Source organism: Felis catus, chromosome C1 (genome assembly GCF_018350175.1).
Source record: "Felis catus isolate Fca126 chromosome C1, F.catus_Fca126_mat1.0, whole genome shotgun sequence".
Lineage (NCBI taxonomy): Eukaryota > Metazoa > Chordata > Mammalia > Carnivora > Felidae > Felis > Felis catus.
In genome coordinates this window covers 143,543,289-143,569,281 of record NC_058375.1, presented here as the reverse complement: position 1 = coordinate 143,569,281, position 25,993 = coordinate 143,543,289, and the positions used below count along the sequence as shown (strand labels likewise).

General features: G+C 37.6%; 1 long non-coding RNA gene across 1 annotated transcript in view; it reads right to left on the bottom strand.

The window, feature by feature from the left end:
* Positions 1–5,944: 5,944 nt before the first annotated feature.
* The window catches only part of LOC123379150, a 228,536-nt gene continuing 208,487 nt past the window's right edge, over positions 5,945–25,993 (bottom strand). The window contains exons 6-7 of the long non-coding RNA XR_006583206.1: positions 9,244–9,350; positions 5,945–6,521 (exon numbers count right to left, since the gene is read on the bottom strand). This is a non-coding gene — a long non-coding RNA (uncharacterized LOC123379150). The remainder of the gene's footprint in view (positions 6,522–9,243; positions 9,351–25,993) is intronic.

Sequence of the window (25,993 nt, the reverse complement as noted above, 5' to 3'; positions counted from 1 at the left end):
GTCTTTATTAGGAGGAAATATTACACTGCTATTGTGTTTAATAACTTTCCTAAATCTCTGATTATTTTTATAATGATATCATATAAAGAAACTCAAAGGACGTACTAACGAAGGTTCTCTAAGGCTGCCCTTCCAGTGATGTAGAAGACAGAGGCAATGTCTGGGTATTTCAAACTGCTGTCATTCTTTTATTATAAAGACGCTTGTTTTAAAAAATGATTTTTGTTTCTTTTGTAGCCTACATTTCTCATGTAACTGCTATTCTCCTCTATAGTCTTTGGAGATAGAAGGAGACAGACTCAGATAACCCGGGTCTTTTCTCTCCAGAAGTACCCACTCCTTAAAGGCAGAAACTTTGCCTTATTTGTTTTTATATTCCCATGCTTGGCCAAGCTGAATACGTGGGAGCCACGAAACAGCATTTGTTAATGACTGAACTTTATTTTAAATATTTTCCCTCCTTCTAATGTCCATTGTAGGTCTTCAAAGACAAGTTTAAAGAAAGAAAATTGCCCATTAGTGACATTCAGTGAGGACAGGACACCAGCTACAAGCCAAACGCCAGGTGGAATCTATCAGCAGCAGAGCAAGCACTGATCTACTCTCCTATTCCTGCCTCTAGAAAAGCAAACCAGCCAAGGAAATGAGGCAGAAAAAATTGGCCCATGCCACCACCTGCCCCTGCAGTCTACACCTTATGGCTCCCTTTAGGCTGCTGTCTATACTACAGCTCTCCACAGCCACCCACCCATTCTTGCAGACCAACGCCAACTTTGTAGGCCTCCCTCCCAAGCGGCAGCAGAATTCCACAAGTCCCAAATGCCCTTCTGTTCAAGGAACTGACAGGTGCACAGGCCCTCTATCTTATTTTCTTCCCTCAGCATATCACTAAATATAAAGCTTTCCCGTCTTCTGTCTACTCCCAATACTCTCATCACACCCAGAGTACCCTTTACTTCCTCTCCCCTGGTCCAACTTCCTGCTCCTCTTTTCCCATTTGTACACTCTTTAGATGAGGACTGGAAGAATGATCAGCACAGTCCTCTATGTCTTCTATCTTTGACATCTGAATTTCCTGAGCACACACCTCTCAGGAGCTGGCTACATCCCCTATACCATGAGGGGGGTACCACATCCCCTGTGCCACCGAAATCAGAGAGAGGGGCCCATGCCTAATTCATTCTCCAGTACCACTTCCAGTTACACTCTCACCTGTCTATAAAGCCCCACTCTTCAATGCTATCCAATTCTTTCTACTGCTCTTGCCTACCATCTCCTTGTCTGTCCTCCATTTGTGAAAAAGGCAATATCAGATTCATAGCCTTCCCTACCAACCCAAATCCTTTCATTATCCTGACTGAATCCAATGCCCATATGGACAATTGAGCCAATATCCTAGCCTCCCACCTCGTGTCCCTGTCATCTTCAATGCCCATCAATTCCACTCCACTGGCTTTGTTACTTCCCATATTTCTATGGATGTACTGTTGAAATGTGTCATCACCAAAAACAAAATTAGTAATTTACATGTCCCAGTCATTCACTCCTCCCTCCTATCCTCCCAGCAAACTCACCCAATTACTCTCCTATACTCTGATGTATAACCTCATAGGTGCCCCAGTCCAGAGCCCAATTGTTCTTTTTCACTACCCTAAACTCCTTTGCCCCCCTTCCCCAGTCCTGTGCCTAAAAAAGCACAAATATCAGACAGAGCAAGAAATACTTACAGGAGAGTGAATAGGCAGTTTGTAGAGTATAGGGGTATTCAGAACACAGTACAATTACAGGAAAGAAGGTAGGTATAAATAAGCTTCAAAGCTTTTACTAGTGAATTTATTGTCTAAACTAAAAAGAGGAAAAAAGGCTCATTTTCTTCCTTCATATACATTAAGAAATTTGGATAACTGTAACAAGTACCAGCTAAAATTTCAGTTTATCTAAAACTTAGCTCGTTAGGGAAGATGTCTACTAAAGGCAATGAAGCCTGATTGAGGTTGGAGGCCAAGACATTCTTTTCAGATAATTATAAAACCACTTTATGGGTAAAAACTGCTAAATATGAATAATATAACTGCCCAAAATGCACTTATATGACTTTTAAGATATAGCCCTCCTTTCCTCCCCTGCCTCTGTCAGCAGTGTAACTACAGATATTTAAAATAATAAAACTGCATTTTAAAAACTGAATGTTCCAAGTCAACTTGTCACTAAAACAGGCAGGGTTTTCTTCCAATTAGGATTATTTCATCTTGTATTACTGCATTTAAAGAGGGTTTTTAGAGATTCCACACCTGATTTTTTTCCTTTATGAAGGTATGGTCAACCACAATTAATTTAGATTCTCAAAGTAATCGGGAGGACAACTCATTTGAGTGAACAACATTAAATGACAGGTTTAAAGTTATTCAGTTGAACTTTTCAAGTTCAAGTGTTTTCAAGTAAAGTTGTAATTCTAAAATAAGGAAGCTGAAATTTGTTTTTAGCAAGAAATCAGAATAATGTTCCAATGGCCATTGTCTTTTGCCCAGAGACACGGTGAACCATTCCCAATGATCTCACTGTTGCATGAAATCTTATCTGAATTCTCCCATTAGAAAGACTCTAGAACGAGTTTCTGAGCCTCTCAAAAGAGAAAACAAAACAAAACAAAAACAAAAACAAAGAAACATCAGTCACACTACTATAATGTGACCAAAAACAGTATTAATTTTATTTCCAGTGTTGACCCCTAAAGAAAATTGGCTATTCCTACAAAACAAAAATCAAACCCACAAAAAAAACCTTTCAAATGATATAGTTTATTAGTAAGGATATTCAAAATAATATATTCTGAGAAATAATTCTAATAGAGGAGCTTCAAAAATATTTTGAACAGTGAGAGTGTCCTTCAAATAAATGTGTAACATCCCAGTGACACTGCTTACGGAAGCACATCCAGTAAGAAATCAAAGTTCTGATGTGTTTATAAAAAGGTCATATCACTAGATAGTCACTTTTTATTTATTCAACAAATATTTACTGAACACCTATTTTGTGCTGGCTCTGTGCCAGGCATACAGTGGTAAACAGAGATAGTATCTACACTCAGGGAGCTTAAAGTGTAGTGGGGAAGGGTACGTGGGTGGCTCAATTGGTTAAGCATCTGTGTCTTGATCTCAGCTTAAGTCTTGATCTCAGGGTCATGAGTTTAAGCCCCGCACTAGGCTCAACACTGGGCATGGAGCCTATTCAAAAATAGTGTAGTGGGGAAACAGGCAATGGGTGAGTAAGACAAAAAATACATAGTATCAATTATATGTGACACAGAGTCAAAGAACAAAGTGAGAGGGGTTGATAACTTCAGTGGGACCTTCTGAAGTTGGAGTGCTCAGGGGAGGCTTCTTGAAGCAGGCGACACATGAGCTGAGATCTAAAGGCCGAGGCAGAGCCAATCATTTGAAGGAGGAAGAAGCTTAGTCCAGCCTAAGTAAGGACCCAAATGAAAAAAAGGCTAGTTGATTCCAAGAAACTGAAAGAGAGTGACTGTGACTGAAGTGTGGGGAGGCAGAAGGCATGAGACCAGTGAGACAGAGGTGGACCAGGCAATGCAGAGCCCTGCAAACCCAAGTTAAAAAGTCGCCAGCATTATAACTGGCATACCCACTGTCGAAAACAGTATGGAGATTCCTCAAAAAATTAAAAATAGAACTACCCTCTGGTCCAGAAATCACACTACTATGTAGTTACCCAAAGAATACAAAAATACTAATTCAAAGGGATGCATGCACCATGATGTTTGCAGCAGTATTATCTACGATAGCTAAATTCTGGAAACAGCCCAAGTGTCCACTGATTGATGAATGGATAAAGAAGATGCAGCATACACACACACACACACACACACACACACACACACACACACACACACTGGAACATTGCTCAGCCATAAAAATGAATGAAATCTTTCCATTTGCAACAACATGGATGGAGCTAGAGGGTATTATGCTAAGTGAAATAAGTCGGGCAGAGAAAGACAAATACCATATGATTTTACTTATATATGGAATTTAAGAAATAAAAGAGATGAACAAAGGAAGAAAAAAGAGACAGAGAGGCAAACCCAGAAACAGACTCTTAAGTATAGAGAACACACTGATGGTTAAATGAAGGAAGTTGGGTAGGAGATGGGTTAAATAGGTGATGGGGATTAAGGACTGCACTTGTTGGGATAAGCCCTGAGTGACGTATGGAAGTGTTGCATCATTGTATTGTACACCTGAAACTAATATTACACTGTATGTTAACTAAGTGGAATTTAAATTAAAAATTTTTAAAGTCACTGACACTACGAGGTATATTAATATGGAAAAAAAAGAGCCACATGGTGGTCTCTGTACACATTGATGAAGGGATATAAAATGTTTTGCAATGATAAAAAGAACACAAGCATTGAAACCACTTGTGTGTAAATTATCTTTTAATGTTTATTTATTTTTGAGAGAGAGAGACAGACAGAGAAACAGAGACAGAGCATGATCAGGGGAGGGGCAGAAAGAGAGGGAGACACAGAATCTGAAGTAGGCTCCAGGCTCTGAGTTATCAGCACAGAGCCTGATGTGAGGCTCCAACCCATGAACACGAGATCATGACCTGAGCCAAAGTCAGATGCTTAACCAGCTGAGCCACCCAGGCTCCCCAAAACCACTTGAGTTTAAAGATGAGCTTTGTAATACTTTGTTTTAGAACTTGTTAACCAGGCAATTATATGGTTATAGTTTAGATTTTAAAAATGAGTTACTGCCACATATTTAAAAAGCTCATTCTTTCAGCTAAGGATTCACTTTAAAATCTTGGCATGCTACTTACTGACTGTAACAAACCCTGTTGGCTCTTCGCATAGGTCCTGTCTATCCATCTCCATGGTGCAGGGCATCAACCTTCCAGATTCTATATGCTTTGCTGCTAACTGTTCATTATGGAAACCTTAGATTTGTTCCTAGGGTTCAACCTTAGACTTTGTAGCTACCTGCGGGTGAGAACCAGAGGTGCCTAGGAGTTTGATGTCCTACCCAACCTGTGCTGGGTATAAACATCCAATTCACTTTCCCTAGAAAGACAAAACTGATGTGTAATGTACACTCCAGCGCCTCAGGAGGAATTAGGCTTGGACTTTACTGGAAAGTAGACCTTTGCTTGAATTCTTCCCCAGTTCATTGCTGGTTTTTCCTGGGAACACTTAATGCACTGACTGAACCCAAATCCTCAGTTCATGTTCTCATAAGTAGATCTAATCATTTCTTTACATCTGCAAGTTTTTATTTATTCATCTATGCATTTTCTCACCAATCTTTATTGAGGATCTACCAGGTTATGTGTGCAGTGCAAGGCAGTCAGTGTATAATGAAAAAACATGCTTTAGTCTAACCCTACATCTAAGTATAATATATTCTAAGTTAGTGAAGTTACTTGCATTAGATTAATCAAAGAATTTATGTGATTACTCAAACTAAGTTATTTGTATTTGATCATAGTCAATCAACTGAACAAATTAAGAAGGTACAACAAAGGTAGAATGCTTCCAGAAATGCCAGCACTTGAAATTGTTTCTACAATGAATACATCTTGAATAAAAGCAAAATATATGCAATATTTTTAAAGCCTCTGCAGACCTAAAATCACTATGTGAATTTAAAACTGGACTATGTGAAGCACAAGTTGCTTATAATTATCGTGTGTTTTAGAAGTAGTTCTGACTTATTATCTAGTTGTATTTAAAAATGCATTTGTAGGGGCGCCTGGGTGGCTCAGTCAGTTGAGCGTCCGACTTTGGCTCAGGTCATGATCTCGTGGTCTGTGAGTTCGAGCCCCACGTCGGGCTTTGTGCTGACAGCTCAGAGCCTGGAGCCTGTTTCAGATTCTATGTCTCCCTCTCTCTCTGCCCCTACCTCGCTCAAGAATAAACATAAAAAAAATTTTAAAAAATTAAAATAAAAATGCATTTGTATTACAGCTGTTGGCAGAATACACTTATCCATAGACCTAATGTCATTGATTTCTAAGTTAACAAGAGCCCCACATTATAAACTGTTTAGCCCATAGTGTGCCTGAACTCTTATACATTCTCTATGGAAAAATAGTAAGAGTCCATGTTGGTGCGGTACTTTTATTTGATAAAGAAAGCAAGCAAACAAAACCTGAAAGAAAGTCACTTTCACTCTTCCCTCAGGTCTGGTTCCATAGGGCAAGCCCTTCTTGTAGGAGTCTCCTTTCTTCTTGTGGGCCGTCCCAGGTCGATGCATTTTCCCTTCCATTTCTACCACCCCGCCTTCAACAATAGCGGGCCTCATTCAGTACATGTCACTCCCACATAAGGCTTTACTATGCTTCACCTGAGCCCCCGAAATTCCAGTAATACCTCCCCTTCCCCATCAACATCCTCCTGTAAAGGAATTCCATGAGATACTACTTACCTGTGTTTTCCTTGGGGAGCAGGATGTGTCACATGAGGAGACGGGAGGGTATATCAACAGCTGGCAAAAATCCTAACAGGTGAAGATCACAGCAGTTAGTAACCTTTTTACTGCTAATTTTACAGAGTTCACTGTCATTAATTACATGTTGAATTAATTACATAGTTTTTTTAAGTGTAAAAATATCTTATGCAACTTTTCTGTGTGAATATATATTCAGAGTAGTTATCTATATCCCATGGCTTGTAGGTTGTATTTTAAAATTAGAGACACGAGAAAGATGAAATCTTTCAAATAAGTACATGAGCATTTTTCTGTTAAAGTGGTCTCTGACTTTCCCAACTTGTTGGGAAAAATCTTCCTCACTAACTTTCATAATATCAGCACTGTTTCATAAAAATAGTAAGAACTAGAAAAATGTGTTGGAGATGTGAAAGGCATGGACACTTTTTATCAAAACAAAATGCTCTTTGTTCACTATAATTTGACAAGGGCCTTATTTTAAAAGTTGGGTTAATTAGGGTCAATAAAATTTTGATCTGTAGCTCACCCAGGTACTTGGAATCAAGTCAATCAACAGAGATCAGTCCCAAAGTGTGGGACTTTAGGACTTTTATCCCACCCTTTGTAACACAGATGCCACACAGGTTCCTAATACTCCTTAAAATGTGCCTAATATTGGTTCAAGTTGTTGCAAGTTTAAAACCTGCCCTGAGACATCTGCAAATTTCTAGGTACTTGGACTCTCATGGTTACCTTTGGATTTTCCTTCTTAACTGAATCTCTTTCTCTACTCTGGGCCTTATAGCATTCACTTTATCTCCATCCTGGCATCAACCCAAGTTGCCCCTTGATTCCTAATCAAAACAATTGTATATAAAATATAATTGAATGTAGCAGAACTATTATTGAAGGTGTGTATGCTTCAAAGGAGAATTTAAAGACCTTATGTATCACTCATTCACCCACCTAGTTAAAAGAGCCTCTTAGACTTTACTGTTATTTTTCTCTTATTTATTAAATATAAGGATATTGCAAGCTCATATAAAAGATTCAAACAATGCATTAGAACATGTGGTGAACTAAAATTCATATCCCACATCTTTGATACTTTCTTGTTTGTCCTTCCCAAAGAGAGGTTATTCCTATTGTGGCACATTATGTTCCCTGACAAACCAAAAACCATCCCCTACTTCTGTGGGAAAAAAAATTCATTTGTTTCAGGGCAGCAATATTGTTATTACTGGGGTGTAATCACGATTCATCTAAGTCACTTGTGTCAATCCATTTTCCTGTGTCAGATACTCATTTTCCGGCATCCCTTACAATCAGTGGTGACTATTTGACACAGTTTAGAATGATGAGTCACATGTAGGGTGTGTGTGCCTGTATTTAGGGCATGGGGCTGGCTTCTAGCACTTTGGAAAGTCCATGTGCCCAATTAGTGAAACATTCATACATTCACACAGAGATTCATTCACAAACACACCTATATACTCTTATATTCGCACACATTCCCAATCTTTTTCTCACATTCACAATCTGTTAAATACGTTCTCACAGGTGTTCTTCCCTCACCTTCCACATTCTCTGCTGTATTCACACTTTACTCTTGCGCATACTCTTGGTTGAACACTCACCTACACTTCCTCTTGTGCACTCTTTCTCACATACACTTTCTCATGTACACGCTCTCTCTTACACCCTCAGTTTCACACTCAGCCACGAACATATTTTTAGTCTCACACACACTCTCACACACAAGTCACTCACTCTCTTATACGCTCTTAGGTGCCCACTCTCTTGCACTCTCAGAGACAATCTTTTACTTTCTTATACTTTTTCATTCTTTCACACACACTCATACTCTACATACTGTGGTCTTATTTTCTTAGTCTTAAATAAATGTTTTGTGAGAATACTTGCAATAGAAATAAAGAAAATGGTCAAAGCAATATGTCTGTATGTGGTATTTCACCAGGGTCTAAGTTGTAGTCTGGTTCTAAAATATACATCATAGTATACCCAGAAACAGTGATGTTGAGTGTGGCCGAAATTTTCTAGGAGAGTTGATATAAAGTCCAAGGATTCTAATTCAGGATACTTCATACAGTTATAAAACTGAAAGAGATAGAAATCACTGTTTCGACCGATCCTCTCTATACTAAATGAAGAATCTGAGACACAGCCGGGTCAAGCGATTTCTCACGATGTAAGTAGTTACTTAAAAAACCCACTAGGGAAATTAGTCTCAGGCAACTGTTGAAGGCAACGACATAACACAGTGATTAGGAATATGGCTTATGGAGTCACACTGCCTGCATTAGAAACCCTGCCCGACCACCCATTATCTGTCTCCCATACGCAAAATCGCTTCTCAAAGCCTCAGTTTGCTCATCTGTAAAATTCGTGTAAGAGGACCTACACACTGGGTTGCTGTAAAGGATATATTAGTTAATCCATGGAATGCCTTTAGTCTAGTTCTGGGTTCATAACAAAGGTTCTAGAAATGTTAACTCTATTGCCTGCCAAGTTTTTATATCTATTTTTAAGATGTTGTTTTAAATTACATTGCTCTTAATTTATTAGGAGTTAGGTGGGGAAAGGCATTCTATCTAAATATTCTGTTTACAGAAATTATAAGAAATCAATGGACCTTATCCTATCAGGAAAAAAGAAATCTATTTGGACAGGAATAAGACCAACAAGGACTGTTTTAGTTTCTTCAGAGTACCATCTAGAGTAATCTACATCATGAATCCTAGATGTTCTAAGAATGAACACATATCCTCACCTTCCTGAAAGTAGACATGTAACATCCTTCCTGAATTCTGAGTCAGACTCAAAAGATGAACACCAAGCAGGCATCAAGAGGCACATGGGGCCAGTCTCTGAAGAACTCTGAAGAAACCGGGAGGCAAAAGAAGAGGGCAATCAATACTGGCCCACAAAATGAGAGCCACAGCAAATAAAATTATTGATTGTGAGATAAAAACAAATAGAGAAAGTAGATTATGCCTTAGAATTTTGTTATAGTGAATTATTAAAGAGAACTCTTATGTGTATATTTTCTTTAATTTTGAATGAACTATTAGAAAATAAAAAATAGAATGTATACTTTTTAAATGGAATCATCTTAATATTTACACCTATTCTGGTTAGAAAAATCTAGCACACTCTTTGAAGATCATCATTCACATTCAAGATGAGGGTGAAAACAGCTTTGTTTCTTTAAGTAATGCTATCAGAAAGCATTTAACAAACACTAAGTTACACATTTTTGCATGCTGAGTGACAAACAGCATAACCCACTTGCCTTCATTCTTAACACAGAAGGTCAAGACTGGAGTCCCAGTTTCGGTACTAACTAGAAGTTGAGGAAGAATTGTGGCTGGATTCTGCAGGTTATGCCATAGATTTTATGTTTGTCAGTATTAGTGTTCAAGGATTATACCCCCAACTAGCCTGCATGAATATTGTGCTCTTCTCTACTGCTTCTCAGCATTCTTTTATATATATTATATATATAATGTATTTATATAATATATATTTTATGTATATATATATTATATTAATATATAAACCATCACCACAATCTATGCCATAAGCATATCCATCATTTCCAAATGTTTCCTCTTGTTCTGTTTTTGTGTATGATAAGAACACTTAACATAAAAATCTACCCTCTTAGAAAAATTTAAAGGACACAGAACAGTATTATTAAATAGGCACTATGCTGTATGGTACATCTCTAGGACTCATTCATCTCGCACAACAAATTTTGTACCCTTTGAGCAACACCTCCCCATTTCCTCCTTCCCCTGGTTACCAGCATTCTATTTTCTGCTTCTATGAGTATAACTATTTTAGATTCTTCATATAAGTGGTATCATGTAGTATTTATCCCTCTGTGTCTGGCTTATTTCACTTAGCATAATGGCCTATGTTCATACATGTTGTTGCAAATGGCAGAAATTTCTTCTATTTTTAAGGCTGAATAATATTCCACTGTATGTATTTACATTTTTAATCCATTCACCTATCAATGGACATATAGGTTATTTCCATATTTTGGCTATTGGGAATACTGCTACAATGAACATGGGGGTGCAGATATATCTTCAAGATTCTGATTTCAATTCCTTTGTATATATACCCAGAAGTGGGATTACTGGATCATATGGTAGTTCTATTTTTAATTTTTTGAAAAACCTCCATACTGTTTTTCACAGTGGCTGAACCGGTTTACATTCCCACCAAGGGTGTACAAGGGTTTCCTTTTCTCCATATCCTTACCAACATTTATCTTTTATTTTTTTATAATAGCCATTCTAACAGGTGTGAAATAATCTTGATTTGCATTTCCCTTGATTAGTGATTTGAACATTTTATTCTCTGTAGTGTTTATAAATTTCTGTAAATTCCAGGGCATACCTGTGTATTTATATTAAGCTTAGAGAGCTGTCAGGGGTGATGGTGCGGAGGGAGGATGTTGCATGAAGACAGCAAAGGAAATCGTGCATTGGATGGAAGGCCTAGCCTGGATCCGCATAAAGAAAGTGAGTAGAAGAAGGGTCACCTGCATGGTGCCCCAATATTAATGACTTGTCTGTTTTGAGCGATGTGAAGAAAATAGAGACTTAGGTCTGGAGCTTCAGCTACTTGTGCCTTGGAGAAGCTAAGAACTGCATCCCTAAAGCAAAGTGTTGTTCAGTGAATGTTTGACTTCACAGCAGCCTTGCCAGGGCATGAACAAGATGGTGACCAGTACCCGCTTTGCATGAAAGACACTATTGTGTGAAATCATATTCAAAGAATGACTTATAGCTCACAGTGTAGGTTAGAAAATGGTCTCATTTGTTTTGTTCTGAAATAAGTTGAATCATGACAGATTGACTAAAAAAGAATTGGTGCCAGATAAAAGGCTACAGAGGTTGGCATGTTCCCTATATGCTGTGTTAAAGTACCTTTGGGAAAAACATGTGCCCTCAAAGAAATCATTTACATAGAAGCACCTACCATCTAGCTGGTGACATAGATCAATTTAAAGGCATGACCAATATAATACCAACCCATAATTACCACCAATAAAGAAGTAGGTGTATTAGGGGAGAGGGAATTAAAATGCAAGTGAGTTTACTTTTTAGCTTGCCTTTCTCCATAGGTTCTCTCTTCTAGACATATTATCAGAATACATAAGCAGCCACTCTTTTTACCTCTATCCTATAGAAAATAGTATTAATTCAACTAAAAATGACAACAGAGCCACCAAGAAGCACAATCCAAGGTGAAGTCTCCTATGCCACATCTATAGAACCAGCCATAGAAAGTACCACAGAGAGCAAGATTATTCCCACTTCAGGGACACACAGATGGGGACAAGCAGATGTAGGACCAGATGAAGTTGTGTGATTCTGTCTTATTAACAGAATCAGGAAAACAAGGGAATTACTAGTGGAATTAAATCTGTTCACTCTCTGGGATGAACATAAGGAAGACCATAATAGAAAGTTGTAGTTAACTCAAGAATTTTGAGCCACAGTAAAAACTATGGTCCCATTAAGAGTGAGAGACTGTGTCACCTCTTAGTAAACCTCTGGATTCAATTTTGCTTTTTGTGTGTTCATGGAAACAGGTGCTTTCAGGAGAAAGAAACCCCTAATTTTCCCCCAGTATGGTGCCCCTGTACTGATCTCCCTTATGATCCCAAATTGCAATTTTACTACATCAACTCAGTTTTTCCCCCCAATTTAAATGGTAGGAAATATTCTCATGGAAATTTAAAGCAACTTTGATAGAGCTGGCTTCTCCATTTTTCCAATCCTCAAAATGACAAAACCTTATTCTTTCTACTGAGTGTTTTAATTCATTCATCCAATAAGCATCTCCTGAGATTTTGCTATATCTTAGACAAGGAGAAAGAGCCTGTGATTCCAATGATAAATCAAAATCAGTCTCTGCTTTCAGAGATCACCCAGTCTTAATTCCCATGTTCCCATACTTCCCGTAATTCCCATAATTGTTCCCTTAAGTACCACTTCTGTTCCGTGTATTGGCCAGATCCTACATAAAAGAGTTTTCATAGAGTCTATAGCTCTTACTGGTCTATTCTGAACTGTGCAAACAACTGCCCATCACAGTGCCCAGCCTGCTTCCAACTCTCCTGACCACCAACTTCCTCGCTAGTTCTTACATTTGCAGCCCTATCCCTTATCAAGTCTGAAACAAACTGCTATCTTCCAAGTTATGATCTTGCTTTTTTCAGTGACAATTCTTGACCTCTACTCTGGCAACATGACAATATAAGCTTGGCTTAGGTATGCCCTTCCTGGTTCAGTTTATTCCCAGAACTTGTATCATAGATGTAGCCCAGAGGCCAAGAAATTAACTGTCAACTCCAAAGTCCTCTTTGTTTCTCTCAGCCAGGGCTGCCCCTAGGATGTGTAAGACCCTCTGTTTATATAAACCATTTTATTTAGAGTGCATTATAAAATTCATAGGTCCATGTGAGGTATGGTTACTTATCAATAAAGATTTATAAATATGAGTAAAAGTGTTGTTATTTTTTTTTATTGTCAAATCATTGCATGGGAAGATTCTTCATGGTGTTTCGGCAACACCTATTCCTATTTAAGTCCAAGAACCATATCATAATGTTTTTTTTTTAATTTTTTAAAAATTTATTTACTTATTTTTGAGAGAAAGAGATAGCAAGAGAGCAAGGGAGGGGCAGAGAGAGAGAGGGAGAGAGAACCCCAAGCAGGCTCCTCACTGACAGCATGGTGATGACACAGGGCTTGAACTAACAAACCATGAGATCATGACCTGAACCAATAGTCAGATGCTTAATGGACTGAGCCACCCAGGCACCCCTCATCATGTCCTTTATTGTTAAATATGCCATTCCTGTTAAATAAGTCATTCTTGTATAATTTTATATCTCCCACTATGACAAGTAATAATGCTATTATTATCCACAATACCATGGCTCTTCAGAACATGTTTATATGGAAACAGCAGAGATCATGTTGCCTCTTAGTAAATAAGTACTACTTAATCAATGGTGGTTACAGCATTACTCATGGCACTGCATCATCCCTCATGCTTCCATAAATACTGGCTTTCAATGACTTTCTCAAAGATTGCTACTGTGCTTCCTTCATGATAACCATTAATGCAAGTTTAACTCAAAGTCAGCAGAAAAATGTGAATGATAATTTTCTGAGAATGGTAAATTCACTGTTCTCAATTTTACAACATAAACATGAGGCAACATACCTTCCAACCATCTCTTCTCTTGAGTTCTAGAGTGTAATCACGTCATTGCTAAAAAAGTGATCGCTTTCAGTGTTGACCACACTACACCCCTGCCTTCCAAACACCACTTCTAGTGGGCAGGATAGACAAGAGGTTTGGAGATAGAACAAGAGCAGCCTCATTTGCTCAAAGAATGTCTGCATGTCAGCATGGCTAAAGACCAGCCCAGGCGTGCTTGATGACACATTAGTCCGAGGCAAAAGAAGTCTCAAAGTTCTCAAGGTGGCCCCATTCCTTGGGTAATGTTAATCAGAGGCAGTGCTATGGTCAGAACAAGGAAGAGCCATACCTAATGCACAGATTCACACGAGTGCCTCAAGCTAAGGTAAGTGGTTGAACACTAGTAGCCCAGAGCAATAAACCCTTCTTGTCTCTGACGTGAGAGTCACCCAATCAGTAGATTATCCCCATTCTTGTGACTCAACATCATCCCCATGAAAGAAATACCACACTAGCCAGCAAGAGTAATCTGCTTGCCAGGCTGCTCTTCAGGGAACAGTTCCAGGCCAAAGGACCCAAGAATGACTCCATAGGACCAATTCCCAGAATATTTCTGGGCATCTAGTTAACCTACTCATATAGAATGGAGGGTTTGAGAGAGTCTGAAAGGGGAAAAATAGAGACCAGGACTTACAAAAATTCCTGAGGTGCCTCATCTGGAAGGCACTGGCAGCCCTGTTCAGCATGAGGCTTTGAAAAGGGACTTAGAAAATGTTGATAAAGACTCTTGAAAGCCCAGGGTCCCTGGTCTATGCCTCAGAGATAGAGGCTATGCTTGCCTAGATCAAAGGGCAGTATTGCTAGCTGAGATCAAAGTATGCAAATAAACTTCTTAACGATTGACTTTATCATCCTAAACTTTCTGAGGAAGGTAAAATCTGCAATTACCATGGTCTTGCTTTATTATTCTTGATCTAGCAAGAAAAACAAAACTAAAGCACTAAAAAGTGAAGGCAAAAAAGAGTAAGGTAATGGGAACTTGATAATGAGCTATAAATCTGCAAAAAAATAACAGAAAAGGAAGAGATAAATAAATTATATTCATGCTAAAGGGAACAAATATTGCACTGAAAAAGATTTCCCCCCCATAATCCAATATCTTCTTTTTCTCATTCTAACCCCTTTCCGCCTCCTAATCAGACTCATTATTTTAAAATTATTACTTCAAATGTTAATTTTAGGCATATAGGTATTCTTGCCTAGAACATACAATTTTTTTCAGTCATACCAGAAGGAAAAGTTCCTGGACTTAGACAAAACTGGACATACCTGCTTCAAGCAGTTGTTATTGGACTAGCTTCTATCATCTATGCAAATTCCATGGAAGGAGTTAATTTTTTTTACTTTTCTTTTCTTGTTCTGTTACTACACTAAAGCTGAATTTTAACTCATTTTAGAATTATATCTGATTTTCTCTTAAAATTACTTTAATGCCATTATTATTTAATGTGTTTTCCATTTTAAGTGTTGTATAGTATACTTAAAGTACTATAGTTACCATGGGAAACAGACTATTTGATCACTCCATCATTTTTATATTTAAAAAGATGAATTAAATTCCCCCAAAAGGAGGTAAAATCACATTTCCTCAAGATTTTCTTGAGATGGAAACTTAGATAACTGATTTCTAATTTTGCTTCTTTTCTACTTACACTTTCAAAGGTATAGATTTCCCTCTAAGTCCTACTATAGTAGCATTCCATATGTTTTAAGAGGTCTTATATTATTCACTTCAATTTTTTTTGTTGTTTTGTTATTTCTTTTCCATGGATTATTTAGAAATGTAATACTTAATTTTTAAGCATTTATAAATTTTATAATTGTTGCCTTATCATTGGCTTCTTGATTAACCCACTGCGGTCTGTCATATACTGTGTGACTGCAATCCTTTGAAATTTGTGGACGCTTGCTGTACTCTTTAGTAGAAGGTCTATTTTAGCATACATTCACTTGAAAAGAATATATACTCTGTGATACCTGGATGCAGTGTTCTGAATATGTCACTTAGACCAAGTTGATGATTATTTTGCTCAAGTTTTCCTGGTCTTTGCTATGTTTTGTCTACTTACCTTATCATTTCCTGGAGAGGTTTATTAACACACCTAACTATGGTGTGGATGTGTCTGTTTCTTCTTTTAGTTTTGTCAGTTTTTGTGTATATGTTTTGGACTATTTTAACAAGTTTATATGAAATTAGGATTGTTTTGTCTCTCTAGATATTTGACCATTTTAGCTTTATGGAACATTTCTCTTTATCTCTACAAATACTTTTTCCTCAAAGTCTGCCCACCAACTTCTTTTTCAGTTACTAATCACCTGGTATATCTTTTTCCCATAATTTTACTTTCATTTTATCTGTGTCCTTACACTTAAATTGCACGTCTTATAAGCAGCATTAATTTGGGTATTTTCTTAATATTATATGAACTATTTCCCTTTAATTGGAATATTTTGTCCACTTACTTTTAGAGAAATTTTTATATAGCTGTGCTTAAGTATGCAAATCTACCATTTGTTTTTAATAATTTATTCGAGTGGTCCTTCATTTCTTTACTTTTCCTTTCTTTTTTTCTTTGAGAATCAAGTATTTCTTTAATTTTTCTATTTTATCTCCTTTATTGCTTTTTAGTTATATTTTTGTATTAATTTTGGTGGTTCTCCTAAAGATTATAGCAAACTCACTTGATCTGTCACAAGAAGAGTTAATTAACTACATCTACCACTTCCCCCCAAATGCAATAAGCTTACAATAGTTAACCTTTTACCCCTTTTCTGCCCCTTGTGCTATTATTGTTATACATTTACCCCTACTATTTTATAATCCTCAAAGACATTTTTATTACTTTTTAAACAATTAATGTTATTTATATTTACCTACATAATTACCCTTCCCAATACTCTTCATTCCTTCTTGAACTTCTGTGTTTCAATCTATGACCATTTTACTTTTATTTTATTTTTAATTTTAAGTTGTAGTATAGTTGACATATTAGTTTCAGGTGTACAGCATACTGATTCAACATTTATAAACATCATGAAATACTCACCATGATAAACATAGTCCCCATCTGTCACCATATAAAGTTATCTCTCCTTTTCTGACTCTGTGTCTCTTTCCTTCAGTCTGCCTCTCTCTTACTCACCCTCCTACACACACACATACATACATACAAAGACTTTATTTTAATGTGACTACAAAGTTTAAAGACAAAAGATGAGAAATCAAAAGTCTAATTTTGCTACTTGCTTCTATGTACTTTCTTCTTTATAAATGAATATAGAGGACATCTTTCAAATTAAATGAAAGCATAGCTAAACTTATATCCTACTTCCCTTGCTAGACTCAACCCCAGTTAAGAGTTAAAATATTAGAAAGGGAATATTTTTATGTATCTGTGATGGTTAATTTTATGTGCCAACTTGGCCAGGCTAAGAGCTATGCTGTCCAGTGGTTTGGTCAAATACAAGTCTAAATGGTACTGTGAAGGTATTTTTTAGTTGTGGTTATGATTCAAGTCAGTAGACTTGACTAAAGCAGGTTATCCTCCATAATGTGGATAGGATTAATCTAATCAACTGAAGGTCTTAAAAGAAAAGACGTATCTCCAAAAAAGAAAGGAATCCTGCCTCCAGATTGCATTTAGACTCAATACTGCACCAGTAACTTTTCCCTGGATCTTCAACTGCCACTCAGCCCTGAAGATTTAGGACTTACCAGTCCCCATAACTGTGTAAGCCAATTCCTAAAGATATATCTTATATATCTGTATCTTATATGTATCATAATATATATGTGTGTGTATATATATATATATATATATATATATATATATATACATATATACATATATTCCCAATTATATATAAATATATATATCTTCTCTTTCTCCACAGAGATATTTATTTCCTGAGTTCCAGAGGGCATGGCTACCTCCTAGGACCCAAGGGTTGAGGATGCCATCATGGTGTACCTGAGGGGCAGAGCATCAAGCCCATGAGGAATCTCAAACTTTAAAAGGTAATGGAGTTTGCCCTGCTGCATTTCAGACTCTCTTCATCTCTGTGGCTCTTTTTTTTTTCCTTCTGATTTTTCCCTTTTGAAATAGAAATGTCTAGCCTGTGTTGATCTTAACATTGCATTTTTCAAGCATATAACTTTTCTGGCTTCACAAGTTCACTGATGAAAAAGAATCTTTCCCTCGGATGAACCATAAGCTGGTCTCAACAGTAACTGATTTACATGATTTAATACGATAAGATTTGGAACTTTTAGTTGATGATGTTTAAATGAAATTTTGGACTTAGAATTTGATGCTGAAATGATTGAGACATTTGGAAATGTTGGGACAGGCTTAATTAATGTATTTTACATATGGAAAGAACATGAATTTTGTAGGACTACAGAGTCAACTGTAATAGGTTCAACTGTGTCACCCCCAAAAAAGGAGTTCCCCAGTATCCCAGAAAGGGACTTTTTTTTTTGGAATAGGGTAGTCACAGATGTAATAAGTTGAAATGAGGTTATTAGCATGGACCCTAATCCAATATGACTGGTATCCTCATAAGGGAAAATTTGGACACAGACATAGACATTATGTGAATATCACCATGGCTGGTGGAGGCATCAGATTAGATTGATGAAGCTACAAGCCAAGGAGTGTCAAGGATTACAAGCAACAACCAGGAGCTGGGAAAAGACAAGGAAGTCTCTACCCAGAGTTTCAGAAGGAGTGTGGCCCTGCCACACCTTGATTTCAGACTTCTAGTTTCTATAACTTTGAGACAATTTTTTGTAGTTTTAAGCAACTCTGTGGTATTTTGTTATAGCAGCCCTAACACACAAATACAACAAATTAATTCTTTGTCCCAATGAAGCTATTTTCCCAATCAAGTCAAAATCCTGTACTAAATTTACAAAACAGAAAATTGTCTCAAATGTTCCAATGTTTAAGGGCATCACAAGGCCAGATTCTCATCTCTAGAAAGTGAAAGCAAAGATACCACCTCAGCTGCCTGCCTATGGACACTGTTTCCTTCTCTATTCAGCTCCTACACTGAGGTATTTTCTATTGGCAAATATATGGCGGTGTTAGGTAGATGTTATTATGAATACAGATGGGGCTTGAACGTTTGGGACTAAAGTGTAAGGAAACTTGAAGGACATTTTCCTCATGATGGAGGGATGAAAGACATTTGAGGGATAAGACTACCTTTGAGGTTTCCTCTCCTCTCATATTCCCTAGACTACCGCAACCCACCAAAGCTGGACCAAATTGATCTCTTCACCTTAAGTCTCTGTCTTCTTACCAGGTCCTGGACCAATCATAACTTGATTTCTGCAGAACCAGACAGATGTAGCTGATATCAAGTCACTCTCACTTCCAGGCTCAACCAGGGCAGAAAATCCCAGGGGTGACCGTTGCTCTGATCTTTAACTCACAGATCACCCCCAAATAACCAGTCTCCTGCTTGGGATAAAGCACCCAATGTGCTACATCTGTAGGAATATATTTCTACTCTGGTCTTTGCAAGAGAAAAGCATGCTCATATGGTTCATGTCAAAGTAATCTTCCTACTCTGGTTTGTGTTTCGTACTTTATAGATGTAACTTTTAATGCTCACAATAACCCTGGTGTACAATTTATTATTCTCATTCTCTCTATAGGAGGCAACTAAAGTTCATGATGTTTAAATAATCTACCTTAGTCATGCAGTTAGTAGGTGATGGGGTCAAGATTCAAACCAAGGACTGCCTGTAACTGGGTCAGAGAAGCACAAAGAAAACACACTGTTGGAGTTAGATTGTCTCTTAGGAGTACTTAGTTGCTTTCAGCCTTTGAGAACTTCTCACCTTCTCCCTGGTCTTTTCAAGGTGTCACCTGAGCATGGCTTAGTTAATCCTTTGTTGGCATAGGAGTAGAGTCTCATATTTGTACTAAATGCCCTATGCAGCATCCTTTGCTCTTAATCAACTCATACCTCTTTGTCTGCCTTATCACTAGTGACCCTGCTAGCATCCATTTCTGGTATCTACACTAAAGAACTAAATCATGACCTGGTCTCCTTCAGTGTGGTGAGGGCCTGGTGGTCCTGTCTACTGCCCTGAAACCATCTTGGCTCTCAGTAGTATTGCAAACCCCCTTCAGGCGAACCATGAATCCTAGGTAGTCTGTCAAAAAGCCCTTGGACACTGCAGTCACTACCTCTTTGTCCTTGCAGCCACTGTCTTCTCTGGCAAGCTCCTCACCAAACTCCTGGCTAACTTTCTTTCTCCATATATCAAAGGAATCCTAGGGTTTGGGTTTCCTATCTCTACTACATGAAAAACGAAGTGGCTCAGGCGAGCCACACTGAGGTCCTCCCTCTGCCAGCACTACCTCTCTAGAACTGATGCACTCTCCCTCTTTTACAATATGATCTTAGCCTAGAAAGTTGCTCTGATTTATAGTTCCTATCTATTATGCCTCCATCTGTCCAGGACTTCAGTCAGTCAGGAATAGTCTATATCTCATCTTTGCCTCTATTCCCATAATTCCTGATATTGGAATGGTATGTTTCTCCTTTCTCACATGAACTCCCCTCATGTTATTCCCTCCTTATTCCTGTGTGAACTATTTCTATGTCTCATTCTTAATGATGGAAGAGCTATTTTCTTTATATTATGGAAGAAACACTATACTCTACATGGTCAGGTGTGCCTCTTGATATGTTAATGAACAATTACCAGTTACAATGCCCTCAGCTATAATTAGTAGACAATGTCAACTCAATTTGGCTTAGACAGTAAAGAAATGGCATTATCCAATGTGATTATTCCCTAGGTAGGTTCATTCCAGGTTTGTTAATTCAGTGCTCAACTGCATCATCAAGACAGATCCCCTACATCTTTCTTCCCTGTCATCCTTAACCAGTTGACAGCCACATGAAAGCTGCCACCATCCCAGGTGTCCCAGGCAGGTACAATAATATCTAGCAGCAGAAGAAAACTACTTTTTCCTCTGTTGGATTCTTTTATTTGTTTTGTAAACTTTTCAAAATTGAAGTATAATACTGTTGTCACACACTTTTGTAGACACTTGTACTGTCACTTATTTTTTTTATTAGGCCTTCTAGTGAGTATCTCAGTGCCCATGTATGTGTGGTAGGGGGGTGGTGTATTCCCTGAATAATAGTTATTTAATGCTAATTAGATTTAACACAGTGCTTCTTCTATAATTATTTTATATACTACAAGTCTTTTAAAACTGACTTTCACTAACAACTAAGTGATATAACTATTTGGCCAATTCATGCATTCAATTAGATGCTACAACAACATTCCTGTGACTTTTTATGGCAAAGAAAACATTCATCAGAATTATCCTCAGCATCTCACTTTTCAGAATTGTATCACATGCTGATACCTAAGCTAATCTTTGACAAAGCAAAGAACACCATGATTGGCTCAGACCAATCAGTCATAATTTATCCCTGGGCTGGTGCAGACATCTATCTATCTTAAGGCTCATGGCCCAGTGAAGTTACTAAACCAAATCACGAGACTGTTAGGAAAAAAGAAAGGAAATGTACTGGTTATTGAATAGCCAAAAAAAAGTTCACACTAAAAATTTTTAAAAATCATTTTATCTCTTTTTTTTAAGATTTTTTAAAGTAATCTCTTTACCCAACATGGGGCTTGAACCCACAACCCTGAGATCAAGAGTCACATGCCCCACTGACTGAGCCAGCCAGGCATCCCTAAAGTGATTTTATCTCTTGACAAATTCAACCCTTCATAATTATTTTTTCTACTCAAAATCTTATTAATCTAAAGCTAAAAGACTGCCATATTAGGTAAATGAATGAATCAGACTAGTCAGAAGATCATGTACGTGGAAATGAAAAAGAGAAAAACACATTAACATATTTCAAAAACAATTCCCCCATTGACTTAAAATCAATCTGCCACCAAATGTTATAAGCTATAGTCTGAATTTCAAATGAGGTAACATTTGTTAGATGATAATGTTGACTTCAGTTGTGTCAGTTGGCTAATGACCAACATATATTTGAAAGTCAGCGAATCTATGTTTAGCCAACTAATGCAGCATTTGGCTATTAGCAGTGTTATTTGGCTCACAATGGAGATCTTTTTTCCCCCTGTGTGACACTTTGGTTCTCAGTCAGCTATTAAAGTTAATTGTACATTTTGCTATCTATTGTCAAAAATCACCTGTTCCAGACTTTGGCTATGACATATGTGTTTGAATAGCCATATACTTCTTTTTATGACTACCAACGGTTCAAAGATCAAATCTCTCAAGTCAGAGGTTGAATCTTCCTCATTCCCCTAATAAACAATAAAATCCCTTACACCCTAGCAAGGTATGATTTTCTTTTGACAAAATTTTTCTATTTAAAAATATAATTAGCTTAAAAGTATCTTTTTTAATACATTATTTTATCATACAAATACATGTGTAAAAAATGTGAAAATTTAAAGAACACATTCAATTTATTCTATCATTTGTTTTTTACTAAGAAGATCCAAATTTAGCCTTATTATAATGATGTAGTCTTCTAATAAAACACGCTCTTAAGATTTAAAGATTTAACCACCATTTTCATTAGCTTTCCAAAGTAAATTTGATAAGGTTTTATAAATTAGGTAACAGTTAGTTACCCTTACAAGTTCATTAATTTGACTTTACTTAAATAAACATTAAAATTAATTAGAAACAAACATGATATTCAAGTCTAATTTTGGATAAGGGCATTTACATAAATCCTTTTCTAGATACAAAAAGGTGAAACTGCACATGCTGATGAGGCCAAGGACAAGCTCCTTCCAAATTTCTATTTCCATACATGTCAGCAAACAGCTGGATGCTAACAATAGTAGAGGTTGTTATTTTGACCCCTTTAAAAATAAAATAGGTTATACATTGAGAAGGCAAAAATAATAAGAAGAATAATGCCCTAAGATTTAAACATATCTCTCTCAGGCTCACCCAAGCTTCCAGTAATAGTGTCTTCCTCTCAGGAGTTCAGCCATAACCAGGCCCCCTGATCCAGTGCAGTTGGGCCCTGTGGTTCTCTCTGAGCCTTTCTCTAGCATATGTAAACATCCCTGAGGGAACAGTGTCCTTGGTTCCAAAATAATCAGTGAGCTACAGCCTTCCCTATCTACCCCTATCACACCATCAGGACTCCAGAGCCTGTTTTTGGCTTAGCTCTCTACCCTGGAAAATTATGGTCTTGATCCTTTTTCCTAATTCCTATAGATACTTTTTTTTTCTCTACGGTTGGGCCATGCTTCCAGACCCTTCATCTTTTTCCAGTCACACCTTCCATTCTTATATTCTGGATACCGAACAACAAGAATTATGGCCATCCTAAGGCCTTCTGTTGGTCCAAACCTGCCCACTATGATCAGAAACTTCTCAGACTTTAATCTCATTTGGATCTAAACTGATTTTGACACTCTACTTCAAACTCTAATTTAGTTTATTTGCCTTCTCCTATTGGTCAGCTTTCCTCAGACTCCACCAATTAATTATCAATTCTGTGCAGAGGTCAAGTCTGTTGCCCTAGAAGGAAATAGTATTATACCATGCAGCTAGGTAGAAATGCTAATGACAAATGGGTATGGTGCATGTCAGAACACTGGCATTTAGTTGATAGCCTGCTAATGAAAGTCAGCGCACTTCAGGAGCTAGAACAAAAAAAGCAAGTGACTGTATCTAAAACAAAAATCTTTTTCCTCCTTCATTAGCATAACTGGATTTTTCAAACTGTAGTTCCAACTTTGTTGCTAGAGAGCAAACAGCTGGTAGGGGGACTATAACAAGAAAGAGGCTTAAAGAAAGCTGTGATTTTTACAGGTCTTCTAATACATGTGTGATATAGCCAATCTGGATACACAGGAAAAGTTAAGAACTGAAAATGAATGAAATGCTACTTTAGATATATAATAAGAGGGTTCTTCTTAAATTATAAGGTCAGAAATTTGTCCACTGTGAGGTATGTGTGTTAATACCAAGAGTAGGTTAGATTGATTAAACAGGCACTTTACATGTACTAGTTAATTCCCACAAAAGTCAAAGGAGATAGTGTCTTTTATAGATGAGGAAACTGGGTCACAGATTGTTAAAGAATCTTATCCAAAGTCACAAAGCAAATTAAATGGCAGAATAAGAATTCAAACCCAGGCAGTCTGACTCTAGGATAATCCTAAATCAATATAAGTCAAAGTTCAAATGGTTAAAGAAGATGTAACCACATTGCAACAATGTGGATGGAACTGGAGGGTATTATGCTAAGTGAAATAAGTCAGTCAGAGAAAGATACCATATGTTTTCACTCATATGTGGATCTTGAGAAACTTAACAGAAGGCCATGGGGGAGGGGAAGGGGGGGAAAGTTACAGAGAGGGAGGGAGGCAAACCAGAAGAGATTCTTAGATACTGAGAACAAACTGAGGGTTGATAGGGGGTGGGGGAGAGGGGAAAGTAGGTGATGGGCATTGAGGAGAGCACTTGTTGGGATGAGCACTGGGTATTGTATGGAAACTAACTTGACAATAAATTATATATATATATATCAGAGTCTGGAGCCTGCTTCAGATTCTGTGTCTCCCTCTCTCTCTGTCCCTCCTCAGCTCATGCTCTATTTCCTTCTCTCTCTCTCTTAAAAATAAATAAACATTAAAAAAATTATAAAAGAAATAGTCTCTATTCTGTGTTAAGAGAGCAACACAAATTCTGGAAATTTCATGTCCTTCGTTAAAAGATTGATGATCAAAGATCAACTTAAGGCAGCATTTGAGTGAAACATCTTCTCTTGGCTTCTTCTATTATCCTGTCCTTAAATATTTAAGTGCTATCAGCAATGTTTACTGGGTCTCCAATGAGAGAGATGCTAGGAATTAAAAAAAAAAATTGCTAAATCCTTGACCAGCCCATTAACATGGCTGCTTTTTTTCTTAATGTTTATTTATTTTTGAGAGAGCAAGAGCACAAGCAGGGAAGAGGCAGAAAGAGAGGGAGACACAGAATCTGAAGCAGGCTCCAGGCTCTGAGCTGTGAGCACAGAGCCCAATGTGGGGCTCAAACCCACGTACTGTGAGATCATGCCCTGAGCCAAAGTCAGATGCTTAACTGACTGAGCCACCCAGGCACCCCTTAACATGGCTGATTCTTGAGAAGTCAAAGCATTGTGGACATTCTTGAAAAAGAAACACTCTTTATTACTAATTAAGACTGTGTTCCCTGTCTTGGTGAACCGGGCTGTACCATTTCTGATCTTGAGAATCCCTTTTCTAAGCAAGAGGCAGACCAAATGTCCTTCCTGATCCTTTTCCCCTAAACAACCCCCATACTGACCTTGATATTTGAGATCTTCCTTCCATAAAGATGAGAAGGAGGATGCAAAAATCAGCCCACAGAAAGCCTTTTCCTAATAGCTTGAATAGTACACTTTATCTTTCCTTCCCCTTAAACTCTGTCCTAATCCCAAGAAAACTTCCCAGTTGAAAGGCCCAAGAATACCCATTTCCAGACTGCCCTATTGTACCAGATGGTTTCTGGAAGACACAGAAGCAGAATGATATGCAAAGCAATCAACAAAGGAGGATAATACAATAAGGGAAAGAAGGCATCTAGAGAGAATCAGCCAATGAAAGATAAAATTTCCAAAACTCTGCACAACAACTTGACCCAAATGTGTCTGAATTTCCCCCCTCAGAAGGAAAGACTAGATTATGCTGTAGAAACATAAAATCTCAGTGGCTTATAAAAAGAAATGTTTGCTTTTGGTTACCACTATATGTCCAATGAAGATCATAGTTAAGCAAAGAAAGAAAAGAGAAAGATTGACAGCCTTAAGTAGGCTCTTAGAGTTTCTGCTTCCATCCACATTCTCTGAGCCAAGGAAATCAGGTGATCACTTCTGAGTTCAAAGGACAAGAAAGTATAATTCTGCTGGGATGGGCGTCACATATAACATGATGCCAATGGAGCAGGGAAGTAAAATTTGCCCCCAGAGAAAGGCAGTGAATATTTTGAACAAAAATACAATATGCCACAGGTTGTGTTTTTTGTCCAGTGGTATGTTATATTCTATGCTGTATAACAAATTACCACAAATTTAACAGCTGAAGATAACACATGGGTGACTCCTATAGTTTCTATAGGTCAGGAATCTGGGCACAGCTTATCTGGATTGCCTGCTTTGGGGTCTCATAAAGC